Here is a 24,158-nt window from a genome sequence, read left to right on the forward strand (position 1 = left end):
TCATTGCGGACCTGGGCTAGGGTTCCATACGCCGCCGCCGGTGTCACGCCCCCTCACCACTCCTCCGCGGGCGCCACCCAACCACCGCCGCCCTCTCCACGCACCCGCACCCACTCACCCAACTCTCTCTCCGCCGCCCCATCTAGATCTCGGCCGGTTGATTCCGACGGCGCGCATCACACTCCTCCTGTGCTCGCCTCGCGCCGCTGCGTCCACCCATCCGGCTGGATTCGCCGCTCCCCGGTGGCAAGGGCTTCAGTCGCCTCCAACTCCGGGTTTCTGGCGGTTCATCTCCGATGTCTACCCAGCCCCCACGCGCAGCTCTGTCTCCTGGATGAATTTGTCCTGCTCGAGGACGACCGGTTCTTCCTCAACCTCCAAGGACGCCCGCCATCGTCGAGCTTCCCTCCGTGCGATGCCATGGAGATGAAACTCCCCTCGACCAGGGTAGGTACCAATCCCTCCTCCCCTACCCTTGTCTTCTTCTTCATCTCCAACATCTGATGTCTGCTTGTATTGTGTCAAGGAATTCAAGGGCATGTGGGAGAGAGAGGAGGTCCATGGAGAAGATGCTCTGCTCCAACCCTCCCTGCCTCCTACTACAAGATGTCTTTTTTGTGAGTGCTTGTATTGCAGCAGCCATGTGCGTATCGAAAAAAGGGTCCAGTTTGCAGCAGTCACATGATGTGGACATGTTTTTTCATCACAATTGGATTTTTGGATTTACTAGGCTAATTGGTGGTGGTTGCTGTTGTTGTTGTTTTAGCAGCAGCAGCAGCAGGCCGAGTGACGGTGGTGGCTGTGTGCAGGCCATGGAGGCGATGATGAGCACGAGGGGAAGGCTGCTGCTTCAACCCCGTTAAGGTCTGCTGCTTCGAATTGTCCCAGATCGGTCGATTTCTTCTTGCTTTCCCGTTAAGGATTTCTTCTTGATGTTTATATTATTGGATTGCCTGTATATTTTGTAACCCGTGGAGTTAGTATGACCTGCCTGGCAACCTGTATTTTACTGGAGAAAATGTTGAACAGTAGGCTTGTTATTTTGAATGCTTACGGCAAAGGGATGGGCTTGCACCTTTTATGTTCTAGACTAGGCATGCTAATGAAAACATTCCCGTACATGTAGGTCATGTGCATATAAACTCCAGTCCGCCTCGTTCGTAATGCTTTGCCTGATTCTGTTATGGATTACCCTTTCTGTTTATAAGTTGATGTACTTTATTGAATTGGTTTCTTAGTAACCAACCATGCTGGAGTCTGTTGTTGTGTGGAGAAAGTTTGATTGAAATTTAACCACGCATAGAGTTCACTCTTATCGCCCTTTCATTCAGTACATTCTGATCATTGCAATTTGGAATGATAACCAGGTTCCGTAAGAAGCACAATAAAGTTGGTATGAAGGCTATGAGAGGGTGGGCAATGCAGATATTGACAGGGCTGGAATATCTTCGGAGTCAGGAACCATCCATTATTCATAGGGATTTAAAGTGTGACAACATATTCATAAACGGTCATGATGGACAAGTGAAGATTGGCGACTTTGGTCTGGCGACATTTTTGCATCAACGGAAAACGAGAAGTATCGAAGGTGTGTGGAATTGTGTTTTTCTAACAGCTACAGATGTGTGAAATGTATACATATATTCTGTTTACAGTAGATTTACTCTTAATGATACGACACACTCACAGCGTACTTTGTCTTAGAAATAACATTTTTAGGAAGGCTTGTACTAACAAGAGTTGTGTCATCAAAATGCAGGCACATTAGAGTTTATGGCACCAGAACTCTTCACTGGGAATTACAACGAGTTGGTGGATATATATTCATTTGGGATGTGCATGCTTGAAATGGTGACATGTGAATAACCATACAGTGAATGCGAAGGCAAGCCATGGATATACAAGAAAATTTGTGAAGTAAGTGCTTTGGGGTCCACAAAGTACCCATCCTTTTTGAAAGATTATCTATCAAACAACTGATTTTCTTCCAATGCTTTTTTATATAGGGTATAAAACCAGCTGTGCTGTCCAAGGTTGAAGATGCAGAAGTAAGAGGTTTCACAGAAATCTGTTTGGCTCCGGCAGCTGAAAGACTTTGTGCAAATGAGCTCTTGAAGAACTGTTTCCTCCAGAAAGACAAGCCTATCCCAGCGCCTCCTATTTCAGTCTCCCTGGTCTCGAGTGTGACTAAAGATGGTCGGCAGTCTGCCAGTTTCATGCTATGGAAGGGTGAATTCTCACTAAAAGGCGACATGCATGTCACCGACCATGTTAATTTATCGCTAAGATTTCCTGATCCCAGTGGTAAGTAGAGCACCCAAGAAACCTCTTTTCGATGAACTTGATACTTCATCCTACACCGACACGTCAAATTGTTTCAGGTTGTTTTAAGAATGCCGAGTTCCCGTTCGATGTGGACCAAGATACCAGCCTTTCTGTGGCTCTGGAAATGGTCGACACTTTTGGACGGTGGCGGCGGCGGCGGCGGCAGAGGCTATGGCTCGATAGCGAGACGAGTCTGTTGAGAATAGCCAGCGACGGGTTCTTTTCTTTCGCTTGCTCTGTTTTAAAAAAAGAAGAAGACAAGGGTTCTTTTTTTATACAGAGAATTTACCACAGTATTGGAAATACTAGCAAATGGTGAAATAAACTGAAGTATCCAAAACTGAAGTAATTTTGCCAGTAGGTATGAGATACCATGGTTTCATCAAAACACAATATTTTGAAGTATTCACAATACATAGAACCTGTTTGGTTGTTGTCGCACACCACTGTGAATTTTGTTGTCTAGCCATTGTGTTAGCAGTGCAAACAAGCGCAGCTAGCTGGCCGTTCGAATATTTTTTCTGTTCATTCAACCTATCTGCCATGCACATGCAGCTAGCTAGCATATAGCTTACCGTTAGCAGGGTAAACACGCCTAGCTGGCTTCTTTACAATTTCTGGTGCGTTATTCCCGGCAGCTAGCTAGGTGGCCCTTACCTTACCATACGCGTGCATAAGAACAGGAGAATGCAAAAACTGAACAGGCAAGGTACGTACCAACCATCCACCACAAGGTACGTATGTACCCAGCCTAGCTAGCTCGTTTCTTTCCCTTGCTCTGTTTTGAAAAAGAGGTCCAGGGTTCTTTTTTTTATGCAGAGAAATTACTACAGTTTCGAGAATACTCTAGTTTTAATAACACAATATTTAGTGCTAACCAAACAGGTCACAGTAAATAAAACTATGATATTTGGAAAAACTGTAGTATTCTTAAAATACTTAGAAAATACTTTGCTATCAAACAGGGCCAACCAAACAGGTCACTGTAAATAAAACCATGGTAAGTAAAAAAAACTGCAGTATTCTAAGAATACTTAAAAAATACTTTGCTATCAAACAGGGCCTCAAAGTAATTAAGGCTATGTTTGGTAGCAAATTATTAGAAAAATCGAAGTATTGAAAACCACAGTATTTTTGTTAGTGGGTACAAGATACCACAGTTTTAATATACCAAAGTATATTGAAGTATTGAGATTACTGTGACCTGTTTGGTTGTTGCCGCAAAACACAGTATTGTTGTCTAGCCTAGCCGTTGCGTTCAAACACGCTACCTAGCCGTTAGCAGTGCAAGCGGCTGACCGGTTGAATACTATTTCTGTTGAGCTTTTGTAGCTAGCTAGCTGGATATCCCTAACCATCAGCCTGCATAACAACCGAACGGGTATCTTGTGTATACAAAAAAGACCGCCCAAGGCACGGCCTCACCTGTGACTCATCTGGTGGTGAAGCTACACACAGACGGAGAGGCTTGGCCTTCATTGTGTCACCATTGAGGCGCAGCCGAGCTACACGTGGAGGTGGCGACCCACCACGTGGCGTAGTTGGCCAGTCATCCGTCACTGTCGAGGGGCACGAAGAGCTGCGCCAGGACTGGAATCGCGCGGCCACGCTCGGCACATTCACTTGATATTTGGATCGTCTCTATCCTCTGTAAGTCATCCTAGTTGCTCCATCAATGTGGGGGGATTTTTTGAAGCGTAAACACCGAGAAGATGATGAGTTGGCCATCATCGAAGCCGTATACATTCTGATCACGAAATTTAGCAGCATCTGCATACTCTTTCATCATAGAAACGAGCAGGTCAAGTTGAGCAGTGGTCCATGATGCTCGTGTTTTTTTGTCTGCAAATGGAAAACAAAATGCATCAATTTAAGTGTTCGAATCAAAACAAACATCAGGAAAATTGATAAGGATACAACATGAAACCAAAAAATCTCTGACTTATTCCACAAATCAACTTCTGAGAGAACAAATAATAGTGCCATCACCAAACAATTCCCAGTGCTTACAGTTTGAAATTTATGCATAAATAAGGCAAGAGAAACCCGCAGCTGAGTTTCTTATTTGCATTAAAAGCCAACTTTGGGAGGAGTTTGAATTCAAGGCTCTAGGCCTGCATCTCCAGTAGTATCTAGTATGTCATTTGTTCATGCATATACAAGTTCATGACTGGACTTATCCAAAGCAATCGTTTAAAAATGGGACTGATCCAGAGCAAATATTCAGCTAACCAGCAACTAGCAAAACCATATTCTATACAAGGTCGGACAGTGAACCTATCTGATTCTAAAGACATGTATACAAGTCCTGGATAAGACTGCTAGCAGACTAGACGAACAGCTCGAGCAGTCTTCAATTAACAAGCATTGAGATCCAGCTAGCAGACTATACGAACAGCTCGAGCGGAGTTGAATTAATAAGCATAGAGATCCAGCTAGCAGTCTAGACGAACAGTTCGAGCGGAGCTGCACGACATCCATAGTTAGGAAAGGCACAGCCGTGCAGACTGCAGAGGAAGGGGCCGGCGATCACCATGGAGAGGCGGGACGAGCGAAGAGGGAGGGCGAAGGGCAGAGTCTACTCACCTTTGGTCTCTCCATCCTCGTCTCTTTCCTTCCCCATGGCTGCCGAGGGAGATATCTCCAAAGGCGACGGCGGCGGCGTGGGAGCGATGGCTCTGTTTTAGATCGAGCGAAGAAGATCGATAAGGACGTCCCATCCCTTCTTTCCAGCTGCTCTGTTTTAAAAAAAGAGGTCTTGGGCTCTTTTTTTTATGCAGAGAAAAAACTACAGTTTAGCAAATACTGCAGTTTGAAAACCACAATTATCAGAGGCAACCAAACAACTCATTGCAAATAAAACTATGGTAATCTTAAAAACTGCAGTATTCTTAAAATACTTAGAAAATACTTTGTTATCAAACAGGGCCTAAAACCATGGTAATCCTAAAAACTGTAGTATTTCCAAAATACTTAGAAAATACAGAGCTATCAAACAGGGCCTGAATCATCAATTGGAGGTGGTAGTATGAAATTTAAAAAATCTGACGGTGTAGGAGATATCTAACTCCATGGCAATGTTCGATGGATGTTCTGCGAATTGCTCGCAAGCCATGAAAAATTACAGTTTAACACAGCATATATATTGTCTTACACACTCATGATCTGGTGATAGTTTTAATTGCCTTGATCTGGCAGGACGCCGCCGCCGCCGTCGCCTCGGATCACCAGGACGCCGCCATCGCCTCGGATCCCCACACGCCGCCAGCATGGCCGTGACAACTGATGAGCACGCTCCGCCCCCATTCCTGCCACAGGTCTTCACAATCGAGGCTGCCTCCTCATTCCTTTCTCTAATCTTTCATTCAACTACTTGAAGTAAACAAACCATTTCTTCTCTTTTGTATGTAGATGAAGAAAAGTAGGCTCAATCAGGCCATGACCAGAGTTGAAGAAGGCTCAGGCAGATGGTGATACTCTCAAACCAGGTATGAGCATGATCCCTTTTCACCCCTACAGCTCTTGCATGCCTTCAAAGCATCTGATCTTGGTCGTTGCAACCCTCCTTGTCCTTGATGCGGACAAAATTGATAGGGTTGTCCTGATTCCTTGTGTCTTATTTTTCATGTTCTACTTTGCCTTCATGTGTGCTTCAAGCAGATGGACTTTGAGATCCCGTTCAGAATTTTGGCTAAAATGTGGTTATATTATTAAAACTTCAATCAATTGTAAGACTGAGAAATATGTAGTTGGTCAAGCAGCCTCAGCTTATAGTTGAGAGCGCCCAGGGCTGATTGACAACTATGTAGGTCAGTTTAACCTCGGTTATGGATGCTCGCACATAAACTTTGCCCTGGGAAGACACCATAGCATGTACAAGGATTAGGCTTGTTCTTTTCTGTACTGAAGACAGTATTCATGGTAGCATGCATTTTCACTCTTTTTTTTGTAGGAGACCCCAACCCGGTAACCACGATCTCCATATGGACGTGGGAACAAGAATGAGAAGTGCAGAGACATGGAAAAGTGGAGTGCGGCCGTAAAAAATGCTCATCAAATTGCTGGCTCCATGTTGCCTGTCCACTGTCATCATACTTGTCTGCATCAAAATGTCTCCGTTGGTGCTGAATATGAAACAGTTTCCACTGTCCCACCAGCAGCACCGAACACGAGCCCAGCAGCGACATGATGGAGACCAGCAGTACTTCTTGATCCGGTATCTGAACCATTGGTCGTCGGTGTTTCCACGGAAGGCGTGTAGAGGGAGATGGTTCTGCCGATAACCGGCACACTGAGGTAGGTGTAGGTCTGGACGCTGGTACTGTTGGAGGCGCGCCGGTCAAGCTCAGCCATCACTCAGCCGGGCAGCACTTTGAGCTGTCATAGAAATATCATGATCATCTTTTAGCGAATACAAAGGTGTTTACAACTTCATAAGCAAAGACATGTAGTGCTGCTTGTATATTGAGAGATACTACAGGAATTGACACACTCATAGCTTTTTTTCACATGTAACAGGCTAGGTGGGCGGTCGATTTGCAGCGGGGTGGCGTGAGGGATATCTCATTTGGAAGAGCAGGTGGCGTACAAGGTCGCGTCGAGGTCCAACGACCGGAATATCGGCTCCATAGAGGACGCCATCACAGGTGCGTCGATCTCAATCTTCGTTACCCGTGTGTGTGGCAGGTGTGCTCTCACACTCAAGATTTTCAGTACGTGATGGGTTCTTTCTAATTCAGATCTTGCTTGCCTTATCGTGACATCTTCTTTGCCATGGTAAGCACATCATGGTTCGTTCGCCCTCATGACTTTTTGTTATGACATTAATGGAGTTCAGAAAGCAGTTTTAGTGAAGATCGAATGGTTTTTATATTAAGTAGATAATACAAGAGTACTCTTCTGTAGTGTATTGTTGTTCTACTGAGACATATGCAGTGGGTTTGATGGCCGCAGGATATTTAAAGCCAAGGTAAGACTATACGTTCACAATTCCTATTGTTATAAACAGGAAAAAAAAGATATAGGCAAATACTACTGTTTTAGATGCCGGTAAAATGGACTAGAATTTCTTGAGCTGTTTAGTCAGCATGCTACCGCTCATCAGTGGCGGAGGACCAAATTTTTTCGAGGTAGGTCAGCCGAGACTACAGCACGTGAGACTTCCTCGCTGCTAGCCTCTAGCGCCAGGGCGTGCGTCTTCACCGTCCACCTTGGCCTCTGGCACCAGCGCTCCTGCTGCCTGCTGCTAGCCGCTAGCCTGCTGGGGTTCGCGCGTGGCATGCGCCAGGGCTGGTGGTTTGTGTTCTGCTGTTCCTGTTCGTACCTTTGTGATGACTGGTTCGGTACGTCATGTGTGTGACGTGTGTGCAGCCATCAGGCAAGGGCATGACCCAAATAAGGAGCCTTCTCACAAGTCACGACCCAACATCAAAGAGAACTCTTCCTTTCATTGACTTATTGCACCTGTCATCCGTCGATCGAGCGTGTTTGCCGGAAATAAAGGTTGGGCGGACACCCTGCCTCGCCCTACCGAGAGCTCCGCCGGTGCTACCACTAATATCCTTGTACTGTAGTATCTTCAGTATTTCTCCCACTTTTTCTTCTACATTTGTAAATGTAGTTACAATCAAGGTTTCAGATCGCGGGCTAAGGCATTTAGCGGCTGGCTCTGTGCCAACGCTACAGCCGCTATCGCCGGCTATAGCGGCCGCTAACCCATTTCGCGGCTACAGTATTTGCACATGTATATCACACATCCATACTAATACATGTGCATGTTTTTCTCAGAAAACAGGGTATTTTCAGTAGAAAAAAAGGATTCTCAATATAAATTCGAACATAACAAGTATAGTAGAGATCTGCAGCAGTTCAACAGATAAATAGAAATACAAATTCAAGAGTTGCATCAAGCATAACATCAACAGTTCGGCGCTTACGTTCAGTAACAACAGCAGCATGTCCATAGTCCATTATATGCATCACAAAGTTTTCAGAATTCATCTGTCAAAAGCACACAGGAAAGGATAGAATCATGAGCGCCAAAAGGAACTTAATAGAGAAACCCACAAGCTCACATGACAGAACCAGAACTCATGTCGGTGTCCTCGTTGTCGTCGTCACTTTCTGAAGCAGAGGAAGCAGAGAGCAGATCTTCTTGAGGAGTAACAGGGATCATCTTCTTCTTCTTCCAATCAACAAACAAATCTGAATCCCTCCCAGAGCCTACAATCTGAATCAACAAACAAGTCTGAATATTCTACCAATGAACTATGGAATCGGAGGACTCATGTACCTCCTGGCGATGTGGTTGCCCCGGCTGCTGGAACCGTGTGAGAGTGAGACTAAGATGTCATCGTGGTCGCAGAGGCGGCGGCGTGCAGAGGCCCCTTGTCGTCGGTCGCCTTTCCACCTCCCCCGCATTCGAATCTGGCTTCCAAGGAAGCATCAGTCGGCGCTGGTGGGAAGAACGGCGCAGCCGCCGCAAACTTTTTGATGGGAGTGAGAGAAGGGAATGGGGGGACACGAGCTAGGTTTTCTGGAGGAGGTGCTATATACCATCGTGAAATTTGGGCCGTTTCTGGTCTGTTAGGGCCTTGTGTTTCAGTCTTTCGGCCCATAACCGCAAATTTGCAGCGACAGCAAAGTCAAATAGCGTCGTTTCGCGCGCGATCGCGCGGTTAGCAGCAGATCGCGTTTTTTAAGGGATCTCCTCGCGGGAAGGCTTCCAGCACGCGATAGCGCCGTGATCGCGCTGTTTTCGCTCGTGATCTGAAACTTTGGTTACAATTGAGAAAGCGAGAAATATTTGTTTTGTGAAAAAAAGACATATCTTTGTTATCTGGATGCCCGTGCGTTTACAGGTGCGTGTGTGTTTAGCAATGGCGAGCTATATCCCAAGTGCATGTGTTTAGATAGAGAATTTAGGTACTACTCCTTATTTTGGCAAAGTGTCCTTTCCAATATGGTTTTGAATTCAGAATTGTTACATAGGAGCACCGGTGATTTCATTAATCTACAAAAATATAGATTGTTCCTTCGAACTACCTGTTTCCACTCTATTAGATGTTTGTAAGCGATATTATGCTATTAAGATGCCATTTTTTAAATTGCCTTTTGGCCTTGGGATCACAACTATTTTTGTTTTGCTTCATTTTTAAGTAAAATTGAGCAGGTTGTGTTTCCTGTTTTGCACACATTTTTGCTAGGGCAATGTAAGTCCATTAACCTTCAATTCTTCTATACTTTATATGATTATGCAATCTACCACTTACATGTAAAGAGTGTCATATCTTAGTTTACTGCAATTTATGCCCCTACAGAAGAAACGGTTTCAGGGCAAGGCAACAAAAGTTATTACAGCATAGAGCTTCTATCAAATAAATTTCCTGGCAAAGAAATGAGCACTTGCTTCCTGAAACATGTGTCAGACCCTGATGGCACGTTTCTTGATAGCAGCGCCATGGAAGTCTTGCTGGGGCTTGGCAGCCTTGCATGTGTATACCTTAAACATGTTCCAAGACTGCTCAACGACAAGTTGAATTTTGACCCTCCATGAATGGTCTCTACAAGGGGCTACATGGGCCATGGGCTGAAGTATATCATGAGATTTACCCAATCCACCTTACATTCAACTATGCGCAATAGCGATGCCATGTTTTTAAATAATCTATATATATGCTTCTACATTGAAATCAAATTTCATCATAATTTTGCTATTTGATAATAGTATAACACTGGTAGACGTATGGGTTGTCCCTCTAAAATTTAAGCTTCGTCTCCATGCTTGCTTTTGTCTATTGGGACCCTGATTTTCTTAGAAAGGTGGTCTTGTGATTACTGAGTTAACAGCTGCTGTCGGAATATTCAGAAAATTCAGTTTTGTTAGAGTCGTAGCTGTAGTTGTTTGAACTCAGTTTCGTCAGCTTTTTTTCTTCAGTTAAACTTTAGCAGAAACAAACCAAGTTGTGACGATGTCCTAGATTGTTAGGATAGATCGTCGCAATGATTGGATCATGGGATGGCACGGCACAACGGTCACGGCGACGATGCAGAGAGGTGTGCAAGGAGTTCTAGGATGGCGGCACTCACAACTCGGATATGTCATGCTTTTCTGTTTTTCAGTTAGCATTGTAATCACTGAATAAATAGAGGAGGGAGAAGAAAAGTTGTAGACTGAACAATAAAAAAAATCTGAAACTTCGTGGAATTGATTATAAGAAAATGTTTTACAAACTTTCAAAGTTTGGTCACCAAATAACATCGAATGATCTCCATATGAAATGAAATACAAACTCTTGCTCTGCACCCACGTTTCAGATTTTATATTTGAGCACAATCTTTGATTTTTTTTTGTACAGAGCTCTTCAGATGTCATTTGGCCACATAATTTTGCAAGCACCTAAAACATTTGCTCATAATTCTGCAAGTGCCATGTCATTATTCTGCAAAGTTTCAGATTTTTTTGATTTTTTTTTCTTGATTGTGTGTGTACCTGGGGTGCAATGTCCATGGGTGTAGAACAGCCACAATCTTTTCTCATAGTATTACCAGTATATCTTCCGGTTTATTTCATTATCATGCATGGAGCTGCTTGGATACCAGTGAATTTGTAGGGGAAGAAAAGGAGGATCCATGAGCTGCATATCTGATTAAATTCAGTCAGAAGATGGAGACTTGAAGGAAGGATTAGCGGAGAATGGGAAGGTGAATAAAATAGGGAAACCAATCAAATACATGTAGGTATGACCTGTTGCTTTTTGTAATCTCTTGTGGATGTCAATATTTTTCTACAGTTACATATATAAATTAAGGGGAAACTTTGATTAGGTACACCATAGAATAGTGTCACTTCTTGGTTTATTTATTACTCTCTTTTAATATCAACCAACATGCTTGTCAACTTTATAATTTGTTATTTGCTTATCTCACTGCAATATTCTCCTGAGAGATTTGTACGTGTACTCGGACAGAAACACTCCCCTACCTGAGGTCTTGGTTTACGTACTGCTGTTGATTTCTTGTGTCACTCCTGATACTCAGCTTGCTTCCATTTGCCAAGAAGATAAACTTGATAAAATGCAACAATTTAGTTACTTCCAGATTTTGTATTTTGTGAGAAGCAAGTACCTGGCACATGTGAACAAAAGGATCTTATCTCAGGTAATAGGCTAGGAAGTTTTATTTAAGATATCATCCGTGTCAACGAAAAATAGTACTACACGTGTGAATAAACGGCACCTATATATGAGATACAAAGTACTCCAATAAAATTGGAGGGTTGGGGGAGTATTGGTCTGGAGCCTCGCCCCCATGCGGTATGCTCTGTCCAAGTATGTGCTCCTGTTCGCCGCATCTACATACTTGATGAAGCGTGTTTGCTAATTGCGAAGTATGTGCAAGTCAGCAGTGAACAGTTTGTATTGTTGTTTTCTATGTTCTAGAAAAGTAAGTTTCAGCAGTTTCCACGACATTTCATGTCTGTTCCATGTAGTAGTGTATGCGGGAATTATATTGATGATTTCATTTTACCTTCATATCTGCTTAATTTTCTTACCAAACACAAAAGTTTTATGTCTTGATGTGTTCATAGAAGCGAAGATATAACTCATGATGGAAGCCTAATACGCTGATAATGTTTTTACGGTTCAATGTTCCTATGAGGGGAGTGGGTGGGGACGGCAATGAGTGTCTTAACATATCAAGCAGTTGCCGCCTATGAGGGGAGTGAGTGGAGATTGCCAGATCTGTGCGGCGGAGGGGCGATGGAAGCTCGAATGGAAGATTTCTCGCCAGCATCGGAGCAATCTATTGGCCGGATCGACCATAAAGTTCCTACATGGACGTGAAGGCACGTCATTATTAAGAAGTTCAATCTTTGGAAATTCTGCATGTGACACTGTAAAAATAGAAAGAAGCTAGAAAATTGTCTCAGGCCGATTTCGTATGTAGGTGTGAGCATTGCTAATTTCTGTCAACATGAGATCTGGACTATTTATATAGCTACCATGTGCCCAACAAATTGTCTGATAATGTAACACTCCTGAATAGATTGATGTATGATAAGCACATGTGTTAATTTTGGAGCAGATGATAGATTGTCAGTTGTGCTGAATTGATATTTAATGACTATTCATATCAAAGTTTTAAATAGCCCGCTATAGGCCAGCTATAGCGTGTCTATAACGGTTGGATCAGTGTCTATAACGGTTGGATCAGCGAGAGACAATGGCATAAACTGCTAAACTTGCAAAATAGCTGGGTATAGCGGTCTATAGCGTCACAATAGCTGATAAGCGAGAGACAATGGATTAACCCGCTAAACTTGCAAAATAGCTGGGTATAGCGGTCTATAGCAGTCACAATAGCTGATATGGAGGGCCCCCGCTATTTAGAACATTGATTCATATCAGTTCATATCAATGTATGACTCCTACATGACATTTCTTTTTGTACTAGTAATAATGTACGTGCAATGCACGTTTATATTAGATAGGATATTAGTTGCATGTTATATTAGGTAAGATATATCTGTTGCATGTTGGTATTTGGTAAGATATCAAATGCTTTTTTCGCGGGAATGATAGGATATTAATTACATGACGGATTTCATGGGATATCATTGAGTCAAAACGTGTCTATAGCCAATAGCAATGGCGGGTAATTAGAGTGTTAAACGTATCTGGTGCTCAACATTGAAGCGATTTGAACTGCTAAATAACATGATTTGACGGTCGAGATGGTTTGAATCTATCCCTTTGGGTCTTTTTATATTGGTATAGATATACATTTTTGTTAACATATTTATCTTTTTTATATTTTTTGTTAGCCTATGGCAACCCACGGGCAGTCTACTAGTAGATATAGATACGCAGAGAACCAAAAACCTCCTTACCCCACAGCTGCATGCAGCCCGACACCTGACGCAACTTTTGCATTAACTCCCGCATGCAGCCAGCCTTGTGGCCGTCCGCCTGCCACGCCTCTTGCACCATTGCTTCATACTCCTTCCATTCCAAAATATAGTGCGCCCACGCTTCCCGAGGTCCAACTTTGACCACAAATTTAACCAACGAGACCAACTGCGGCGGGAGAAAAAAATATATAATTGAAAACTTCTTTTGAATACGAATTCACTGATATAATTTTTGCTCCCGCCGCAATCGGTCCTGGTAGTTAAATTTGCGGTCAAAGTTGAAGCACGAGGATAGAGGAAGCACTACATTGTGGAATGGAGGGAGTATGCGTCATGCCTCGTCCACATCTCCTCATACCGAAACCTGCGTTGGATGTTTGGCCTTCTATCCGCCTCTTCCCAAACACTGATGACTAGAGCCAGATGGTCCGACTATGACGTGTTGAACTGTCGAGCCAGATGGACCTTCTCTTCTAATTGAAATCCGTTGTGCATGCCCATCACGTATTACCATAAACATGTTGCAGATGAGCATTTAGAGAAAATGGGTTCAACCGTGATAAAAAAAGAAGTTCGGTCCAATCAAATCAACCAGTCCCGTCCTCGGCTGGCAAAATGCCTGCAGCGACCCAGCAAAAGAGTTCCTCTACACGTTCCCGCAAAGAAAAAAAAATCGTCAACAGGTTCCATGGCCTTAGACCCAAAACGATATTCGCTAGTACAAGTATGGCAAAAGCATGTTGACGTGGATGTTACGGAGGAAGATGGTAGAGTTTGGAGGCTCACAGGAATCTATGGAGAGTCTGAATCGGAGCGTAAGGCGGAGACATGGAGGCTGTTGAAGATCCTCGGCCAGCAACACCAGCACGGACGCCCTTGGCTTTGTGTGGATGACTTCAACGAGATCCTCACATGTGATGAGAAGGTTGGTGGTGTTGAACGGAGCCAAAAATGCATGGATAACTTTAGAGAGGCTCTCGAGGCGTGTGAGCTAAGTGATCTGGGGTACGAGGGGGATAGATTTACTTGGAGGAACCACAGTAAGAGGGCGGACACTTATATCTGTGAAAGGCTGACAGGGCGACAGCAAATGCAACGTGGTGCGATTGGTTTCCGGAATTCACAGTTCTTAATGGCTCACCACGACACTCCGACCACCGACCGGTAATAGTTTCTACAAAGGGTGCTAGCAGGAAGAAGGTGGGAGGAGATTGCGGCTTTCGTTTTGAAGCGTGGTGGCTCCAGGAAGAAGGGTGTAGTGAGGAGGTGCAGGGGGCGTGGGAAGAAGGTTGTATGTTGGGTCAGGGGGATGTGGCCTCAGTCATGAAAAACGTGGCGGGGAGGATGAGAAGATGGGGTAAGGAGGTGGCGGGAGAGCTAGAAGGAAGACTGAGTGAGACTAGGAGAGCATTGGAGAGGTGTATGAGGGCGCCCGTCTCGGAAGGAAAAGTGAGGGAGGAAGGGAGGCTGCGAGGTTTGCTCGAGGATCTGGAAGGCAAAAAGAACACCAAAGCGAGACAACACTCACATGTTACATGGCTGAAGGATGGTAACAAGAGCACCAAGTATTTCATGGCAGTAGCTTCTGCGAAACGGAAGGCGAATAGAATCAAGAAGTTAAAGAAGGATGATGGGGTGGAAGTGAAGGAGGGGGAGGAACTAAATAACTACGTTTGCTCTTTTTTTCAGGACCTTTTCACCACCGCTGGGGTCAACCGCCTCCCTGAGCTCATTGATAAAGTGCAGCCCCGTGTCACGGCTGCCATGAGGGCGATCCTGGAAGCAGAAGTTACCAGGGAGGAAATTAAAGCTGCCCTTGATCACATTGGGGATTTTAAGGCCCCTGGGCCGGACGGTATGCCCTCGGTGGTCTACAAGAAACATTGGCACTTTATGGGGGAGAAGGTTATCGAGGAGGTCATGGCTATTCTTAATGGTGGTGCCATGCCGGAGGGATGGAATGACACAACTGTGGTCTTGATTCCTAAAGTGAAATGCCCTAGCAGGATCGAAGATCTACGGCCGATAAGTTTATGCAATGTGATATACAAATTGGTCTCCAAGGTTATTGCTAATCGTCTCAAGATCATTCTCCCAGAGATTATTTCCTCCAACCAAAGCGCTTTTGTCCCCGGGAGAATGATAACGGACAATGTCTTAGTGGCGTATGAGATGTCACATTACCTCCTGAATAAGAAGAGAGGGAAGGAAGGGATAGCAGCTGTGAAGGCGGATATGAGTAAAGCATACGACAAGGTCGAATGGGATTTCCTCAGAGCCATGCTGACCAAGCTTGGCTTCGGGGCTAGGTGGATCGACCTGGTCATGTCATGTGTCTCTTCTGTCCGCCACCAGATTAAGGTGAACGGGGAGCTGACCGAATAGTTCTCACCATCCCGGGGCTTACGGCAAGGAGACCCCGCCTCGCCCTATCTTTTTGTCATCTATGCAGAGGGACTCTTGGCTTTGCTGCATGACGCGGAGGCGGCGGGGAGGATTAGCGGAGTCAGAATCTTTCAGGGGGCTCCCGTGGTGTCACACTTGCTTTTCGCAGACGATTCTCTTCTCCTTCTGAGAGCTAAGCAGGAGGAGGCCTATGAGCTTTGTAGGGTGCTTGATCTCTATGAGGCATGCTCGGGACAATGCATAAATCTCGAGAAGTCCGCCGTGATGTTCAGCCCAAATACAGAAGCTGGGGTTAGAACTGCTGTAAAGAACTCTCTGCAAATCAAAAGCGAAGAGTGGAATGACAAGTACCTGGGCCTGCCAGTGCATGTGGGCAAGTCACGGAAGAAAGCCTTTGCTTTCATTAAGGGAGCTATGGCAGGCCGGGTTTATGGTTGGAAGGAACGGCTTATTGCAAAGGCGGGGAAGGATACCTTAGTTACTACTGTTGCCCAAGCTATACCCACCTTTGCTATGTCGTGTTTTGACCTTACCAAATCTTTCTGCGGAGAACTCAGCTCGATGCTCGGGAACTATTGGTGGAGTCAGCAAGACAAGGAGAGCACCACCCACTGGATCGGATGGAAGACCCTTACACTGCCAAAATCCCAGGGTGGGCTTGGTTTCCGGGATATGTACGGGTTTAACATCGCCATGCTGTCCAGACAAATTTGGCGTCTAGTCCAGTACCCGAATTCCTTATGTGCTCAACTGTTGCGTGCTCGGTACTACCCGGATGATCAACTCCTCGAAGCTGCCCCGAGAGATGGTATCTCCTACTCATGGAGAAGCCTGCTGCATGGGCTCCAACTTTTTCGGGAAGGATATATATGGAGGATTGGGGATGGCACTCAGGTCAACATCTGGTTGGATCCATGGATACCTAGGCCCTGGTCGCGCGGGGTCATCACAGCTCGGGGCCCTAATCTCCTGGAAAGAGTCTGCGATCTCATAGATCCGTTAACGGGCCAGTGGGACGAGCGGCTAGTAAGGGACACGTTCTGGCCTGATGATGTTAAACACATTCTCCAGATCCCGTTGAGAGAGGGGGCGCAAGATTTCATCGCGTGGCATTATGACAGTAAAGGCATCCATTCAGTTAAATCGGCATACAAATTGTTTGGCCAGCTAGAAAAGACAAGGATGAACGGAGGCGTGGGTGGTAGCAACACAAACCCAGGTGGGCTCGATAGAGTTGATGATGAATCGTGGAAACGGATATGGAAGCTCCCTTGTCCAAAAACTATCCAGATGTTCACTTGGCGTGTCCAGCATGATTCTCTTGCTCTCAGGATGAATGTGGCTCGGCGAGGTATTCCAATTGCTGATACAAAATGCCTGTTTTGCGGCAATGCAGATGAAGACGGGGCCCACCTGTTCATTAAGTGTAAAATGGTCAAGGGTGGATGGAGAGAGCTGGCCATGGAGGGGGAGCATCGTGCCCTTGAGCGTATAACGGGTGTGCATGCAACCATGGATTTCCTATGGGGGTTGGATGTAAGAAAGCGCCTCTTGGTGCTTACCTATTGGTGGTTATGGTGGACCAACCGGAACAAACTCCGAGAAGGGAATCTACCTGCTGCAGCTGACGAGTTGGCTAGAAGAGCTAGAAGCAGCGTCATCGAGTTCATGCAGATTTTTGTGGCTACTGCACCGAAGCCTTCCCCTGACAAGTGGCGACTGTTGGGGAACGTAGCAGAAATTCAAAAATTTTCCTACGTAACACCAAGATCTATCTATGGAGAGACCAGCAACGAGTAGAAAGGGGAGTGCATCTACATACCCTTGTAGATCGCTAAGCGGAAGCGTTCAAGTGAACGGGGTTGATGGAGTCGTACTCGTCGTGATTCAAATCACCGATGATCCTAGTGCCGAACGGACGGCACCTCCGCGTTCAACACACGTACAGCCCGGTGACGTCTCCCACGCCTTGATCCAGCAAGGAGAGAGGGAGAGGTTGAGGAAGACTCCATCCAGCAGCAGCACAACGGCGTGGTGGTGGTGGAGGAGCGTGGCAATCCCGCAGGGCTTCGCCAAGCACCATGGAAGAAGAGGAGGAGGGAGAGGGGCAGGGCTGCACCAACGAGAGATCAAATCATCTATTATGGGCAGCCCCTAGGCCTCATATATATAGGGGGAGGGGAGGGCTGCGCCCCCTTTAGGGTTTCCCACCCCCAAGGGGTGCGGCCAGCCCTAGATGGGAAAGGGGCGGCGGCCAAGGGAGGATTCCCTCCCCCCCAAGGCACCTAGGAGGTGCCTTCCCCTCCTAGGACTCTTCCTTAGGGTTCCCCTTTGACCCTAGGCGCATGGGCCATGAGGGAAGTGGCGCCCCAGCCCACTTTGGGCTGGATCCCTTCCCACTTCAGCCCATGTGGCCCCCCGGGGCAGGTGGCCCCACCCGGTGGGCCCCCGGGACCCTTCCGGTGGTCCCGGTACAATACCGATGACCCCGAAACTTGTCCCGATGGCCGAAACAGGACTTCCTATATATAAATCTTTACCTCCGGACCATTCCGGAACTCCTCGTGACGTCCGGGATCTCATCCGGGACTCCGAACAACATTCGGTAACCACATACAAGCTTCCTTTATAACCCTAGCGTCATCGAACCTTAAGTGTGTAGACCCTACGGGTTCGGGAGACATGTAGACATGACCGAGACATTCTCCGGTCAATAACCAACAGCGGGATCTGGATACCCATGTTGGCTCCCACATGTTCCACGATGATCTCATCGGATGAACCACGATGTCAAGGACTCAATCGATCCCGTATACAATTCCCTTTGTCTAGCGGTATTTTACTTGCCCGAGATTCGATCGTCGGTATCCAATACCTTGTTCAATCTCGTTACCGGCAAGTCACTTTACTCGTTCCGTAACACATCATCCCGTGATCAACTCCTTGGTCACATTGCGCATATGATGATGTCCTACCGAGTGGGCCCAGAGATACCTCTCCGTTTACACGGAGTGACAAATCCCAGTCTCGATCCGCATAAAACAATAGATACTTTCGGAGATACCCGTAGTGCACCTTTATAGTCACCCAGTTATGTTGTGACGTTTGATACACCCAAAGCACTCCTACGGTATCCAGGAGTTACACGATCTCATGGTCAAAGGAAGAGATACTTGACATTGGCAAAGCTCTAGCAAACGAACTACACGATCTTTGTGCTATGCTTAGGATTGGGTCTTGTCCATCACATCATTCTCCTAATGATGTGATCCCGTTATCAACGACATCCAATGTCCATAGTCAGGAAACCATGACTATCCGTTGATCACAACGAGCTAGTCAACTAGAGGCTCACTAGGGACATATTGTGGTCTATGTATTCACACGTGTATTACGATTTCCGGATAATACAGTTATAGCATGAATAAAAGACAATTATCATGAACAAGGAAATATAATAATAACACTTTTATTATTGCCTCTAGGGCATATTTCCAACAGTCTCCCACTTGCACTAGAGTCAATAATCTAGTTCACATCACCATGTGATTAACACTCACAGGTCACATCGCCATGTGACTAATACCCAAGAGTTTACTAGAGTCAGTAGTCTAGTTCACATCACTATGTGATTAACACTCAATGAGTTTTATGTTTGATCATGTTGCTTGTGAGAGAGGTTTTAGTCAACGGGTCCGAACCTTTCAGATCCGTGTGTGTTTTACAAATCTCTATGTCATCTCCTAGATGTAGCTACCACGCTCTATTTGGAGCTATTCCAAATAACTGTTCTACTTGGAGCTATTCTAAATTGTTGCTCCATTATACGTATCCGGTATCTCTACTCAGAGCTATCCGGATAGGTGTTAAGCTTGCATCGACGTAACCCTTTACGACGAACTCTTTTACCACCTCCATAATCGAGAAAATTCCTTAGTCCACTAGTTACTAAGGATAACTTTGACCGCTGTCCTGTGAGCCATTCTTGGATCACTCTTGTACCCCTTGACTGACTCATGGCAAGGCACACTTCAGGTGCGGTACACAGCATAGCATACTGAAGAGCCTACGTCTTAAGCATAGGGGACGACCTTCGTCCTTTCTCTCTATTCTGCCGTGGTCGAGCTTTAAGTCTTAACTTCGTACCTTACAACTCAGGCAAGAACTCCTTCTTTGACTGGTCCATCTTGAACACCTTCAAGATCATGTCAAGGTATGTGCTCATTTGAAAGTATTATTAAGCATTTTGATCTATCCTTATAGATCTTGATGCTCAATGTTCAAATAGCTTAATCCAGGCTTTCCATTGAAAAACACTTTCAAAAATAACCCTATATGCTTTCCAGAAATTCTACGTCATTTCTGATCAACAATATGTCAACAACATATACTCATCAGAAATTCTATAGTGCTCCCACTCACTTCTTTGGAAATACAAGTTTCTCATAAACTTTGTACAAACCCAAAATTTTTGATCATCATCAAAACATACATTCCAACTCCGAGATGCTCACTCCAGTCCTTAGAAGGATTGCTGGAGCTTTGCATACTTATTAGCATCTTTCGGGATTGACAAAACCTTCCGGTTGTATCACATACAACCTTTCCTCATTAAAATCATCGAGGAAACAATGTTTTGACATCCTATCTGCAAGATTTCATAAATAATGCAGTAATCGCTAATATAATTCCAACAGACTCTTAGCATCGCTACGAGTGAGAAAATCTCATCGTAGTCAACTCCTTGAACTTGTCGGAAAACATCTTAACGACAAGTCGAGCTTTCTTAATGGTGACATTTACCATCATTGTCCGTCTTCCTTTTGAAATCCATTTGTACTCATTAGCCTTACGACCATCGAGCCGTTCTGCCAAAGTCTACACTTTGTTTTCATACATGGATCCTCTCTCGGATTTTATGGCCTCAAGCCATTTATCGGAATCCGGGCCCACCATCGCTTCTCCATAGCTCGTAGGTTCATTGTTGTCTAGCAACATGACCTTCAAGACAGGATTACGTACCACTCTGAAGTAGTACGCATCCTTGTCATCCTACGAGGTTTGGGAGTGACTTGATCCGAAGTTTCATGATCAATATCATAAGCTTCCACTTCAATTGGTGTAGGTGCCACAGGAACAACTCCCTGTGCCCTGTCACACACTAGTTGAAGAGACGGTTCAATAACCTCATCAAGTCTCCACCATCCTCCCACCCAATTCTTTCGAGAGAAACTTTTCCTCGAGAAAGGACCCGATTCTAGAAACAATCCATATTGCTTTCGGATCTGAATTAGGAGGTATACCCAACTGTTTTGGGTTTCCTATGAAGATGCATTTTATCCACTTTGGGTTCGAGCTTATCAACCTGAAACTTTTTCATATAAGCGTCACAGCCCCAAACCTTTAAGAAACGACAACTTAGGTTTCTCCAAACGGTGTCGTCTCAACGGAATTACGTGGTGCCCTATTTAAAGTGAATGTGGTTGTCTCTAATGCCTAACCCACGAACGATAGTGGTAATTCGATAAGAGACATCATGGTACGCACCATATCCAATAGGGTGCAACTATGATGTTCGGACACACCATCACATTATGGTGTTCCAGGCGGTATTAATTGCGAAACAATTTCCACAATGTCTTATTTGTGTGCCAAAACTCGTAACTCAGATATTCATCTCTATGATCATATCATAGACATTTTATCCTCTTGTCACAATGATCTGCTACTTCACTCTGAAATTACTTGAACCATTCAATAATTCAGACTTGTGTTTCATCAAGTAAATATTCTCAACATCTACTCGAATCATCTGTGAAGTAAGAACATAACGATATTCACTGCATGCCTCAGCACTCATTGGACTGCACACATCAAAATGTGTTACTTCCAACAAGTTGCTATCTTGTTCCATCTTATTGAAACCGAGGCTTTTCAGTCATCTTGCCTATGTGGTATGATTTGCATATCTCAAGTGATTCAAAATCAAGTGAGTCCGAACGGTCCATTTGCATGGAGCTTCTTCATGCATATATACCAATAGACATGGTTCGCATGTCTCAAACTTTTCAAAAATGAGTGAGTCCAAAGATCCATCAACATGGAGCTTCTTCATGCGTTTTATACCATTATGACTTACATGGCAGTGCCACAAGTAAGTGGTACTATCATTACTATCTTATATCTTTTGGCATGAAAATGTGTATCACTACGATCGAGATTCAATAAACCATTTATTTAGGTGCAAGACCATCGAAGGTATTATTCAAATAAATAGAGTAACCATTATTCTCCTTAAATGAATAACCGTATTGCGATAGACATAATCCAATCATGTCTATGCTCAACGCAAACACCAATCTCGGTGGTAGAGGGAGCGTGAGATGCTTGATCACATCAACCTTGGAAACACTTCCAACACATATCGTCAGCTCACCTTTAGCTAGTCTCCTTTTATTTCGTAGCTTTTTATTTCGAGTTACTAACACTTAGCAACTGAACCGGTATCTTAATACCCTGGTGCTACTAGGAGTACTAGTAAAGTACACATAATGTATATCCAATATACTTCTATCGACCTTGCCAGCCTTCTCATATACCAAGTATCTAGGGTAATGCTGCTCCAGTAGCTGTTCCCCTTATTACAGAAGCACTTAGTCTCGGGTTTGGGTTCAACCTTGGGTTTCTTCACTAGTGCAGCAGCCGATTTGCCGTTTCATGAAGTATCCCTTCTTGCCCTTGCCCTTCTTGAAACTAGTGGTTTCACCAACCATCAACAATTGATGCTCCTTCTTGATTTCTACTTTCGCGGTGTCAAACATCGCGAATACCTCAAGGATCATCATATCTATCCCTGATATGTTATAGTTCATCACGAAGCTCTAGCAGCTTGGCGGCAATGACTTTGGAGAAACATCACTATCTCATTTGGAAGATCAACTCCCACTTGATTCAAGTGATTGTTGCACTCAGACAATCTGAGCACAAGCTCAACGATTGAGCTTTTCTCCCTTAGTTTGTAGGCTAAGAAAATTGTCGGAGGTCTTATACCTCTTGACGTGGGCACGAGCCTGAAATCCCAATTTCAGCCCTCGAAACATCTCATATGTTCCGCGACGTTTCGAAAACGTCTTTGGTGCCTCTACTTAAACCATTTAACTGAACTATCACGTAGTTATCAAAACGTGTATGTTCGATGTTCGAAACATCCACAAACGACGTTTGGGGTTCAGCACACTGAGCAGTGCATTAAGAACATAAGCGTTCTAGTGTCCGCATAATCGCTACTGTCAACTTTCAACTATATTTTCTCTAGGAACATATCTAAAACAGTAGAACTAAAGCGCGAGCTACGACATAATTTGCAAAAGGTCTTTTGACTATATTCAGGATAATTAAGTTCATCTTATGAACTCCCACTCAGATAGACATCCCTCTAGTCATCTAAGTGATTACATGATCCAAGTCAAACTAGGCCGTGTTCGATCATCACGTGAGACGGACTAGTCATCATCGGTGAACATCTTCATGTTGATCGTATCTACTATACGACTCATGCTCGACCTTTCGGTCTCCGTGTTCCGAGGCCATGTCTGCACATGCTAGGCTCGTCAAGTTAACCCTAAGTGTTTTCGCTGTGTAAAACTGTCTTACACCCGTTGTATGTGAACGTAAGAATCCATCACACCCGATCATCACGTGGTGCTTAGAAGCGACGAACTGTAGCAACGGTGCACAGTTAGGGGAGAACACTTCTTGAAATTTTGTAAGGGATCATCTTATTTACTACCGTCGTCCTAAGTAAACAAGATGCATAAACATAATAAACATCACATGCAATTATATAGTTGTGACATGATATGGCCAATATCATATAGCTCCATTGATCTCCATCTTCGGGGCTCCATGATCATCTTGTCACCGGCATGACACCATGATCTCCATCATCATGATCTCCATCATCGTGTCTTCATGAAGTTGTCACGCCAACGACTACTTCTACTTCTATGGCTAACGCGTTTAGCAATAAAGTAAAGTAAGTTACATGGCGTTCTTCAATGACACGCAGGTCATACAAAAAATGAAGACAACTCCTATGGCTCCTGCCGGTTGTCATACTCATCGACATGCAAGTCGTGAATCCTATTACAAGAACATGATCAATCTCATACATCACATATCATTCATCACATTCTTCTGGCCATATCACATCACAAAGCATACCCTGCAAAAACAAGTTAGACGTCCTCTAATTGTTGTTTGCATGTTTTACGTGGCTGCTATGGGTTTCTAGCAAGAACGTTTCTTACCTACGCAATACCACAACGTGATATGCCAATTGCTATTTACCCTTCATAAGGACCCTTTTCATCGAATCCGTTCCGACTAAAGTGGGAGAGACTGGCACCCGCTAGCCACCTTATGCACCAAGTGCATGTCAATCGGTGGAACCTGTCTCACGTAAGAGTACGTGTAAGGTCGGTCCGGGCCGCTTCATCCCACAATACCGTCGAAA

General features: G+C 44.7%; 1 pseudogene; it reads left to right on the forward strand.

The window, feature by feature from the left end:
* Positions 1–1,247: 1,247 nt before the first annotated feature.
* LOC119315806 lies at positions 1,248–12,440 on the forward strand (annotated as a pseudogene).
* Positions 12,441–24,158: the final 11,718 nt, after the last annotated feature.

The sequence above is a fragment of the Triticum dicoccoides genome, chromosome 6A, assembly GCF_002162155.2.
Source record: "Triticum dicoccoides isolate Atlit2015 ecotype Zavitan chromosome 6A, WEW_v2.0, whole genome shotgun sequence".
Lineage (NCBI taxonomy): Eukaryota > Viridiplantae > Streptophyta > Magnoliopsida > Poales > Poaceae > Triticum > Triticum dicoccoides.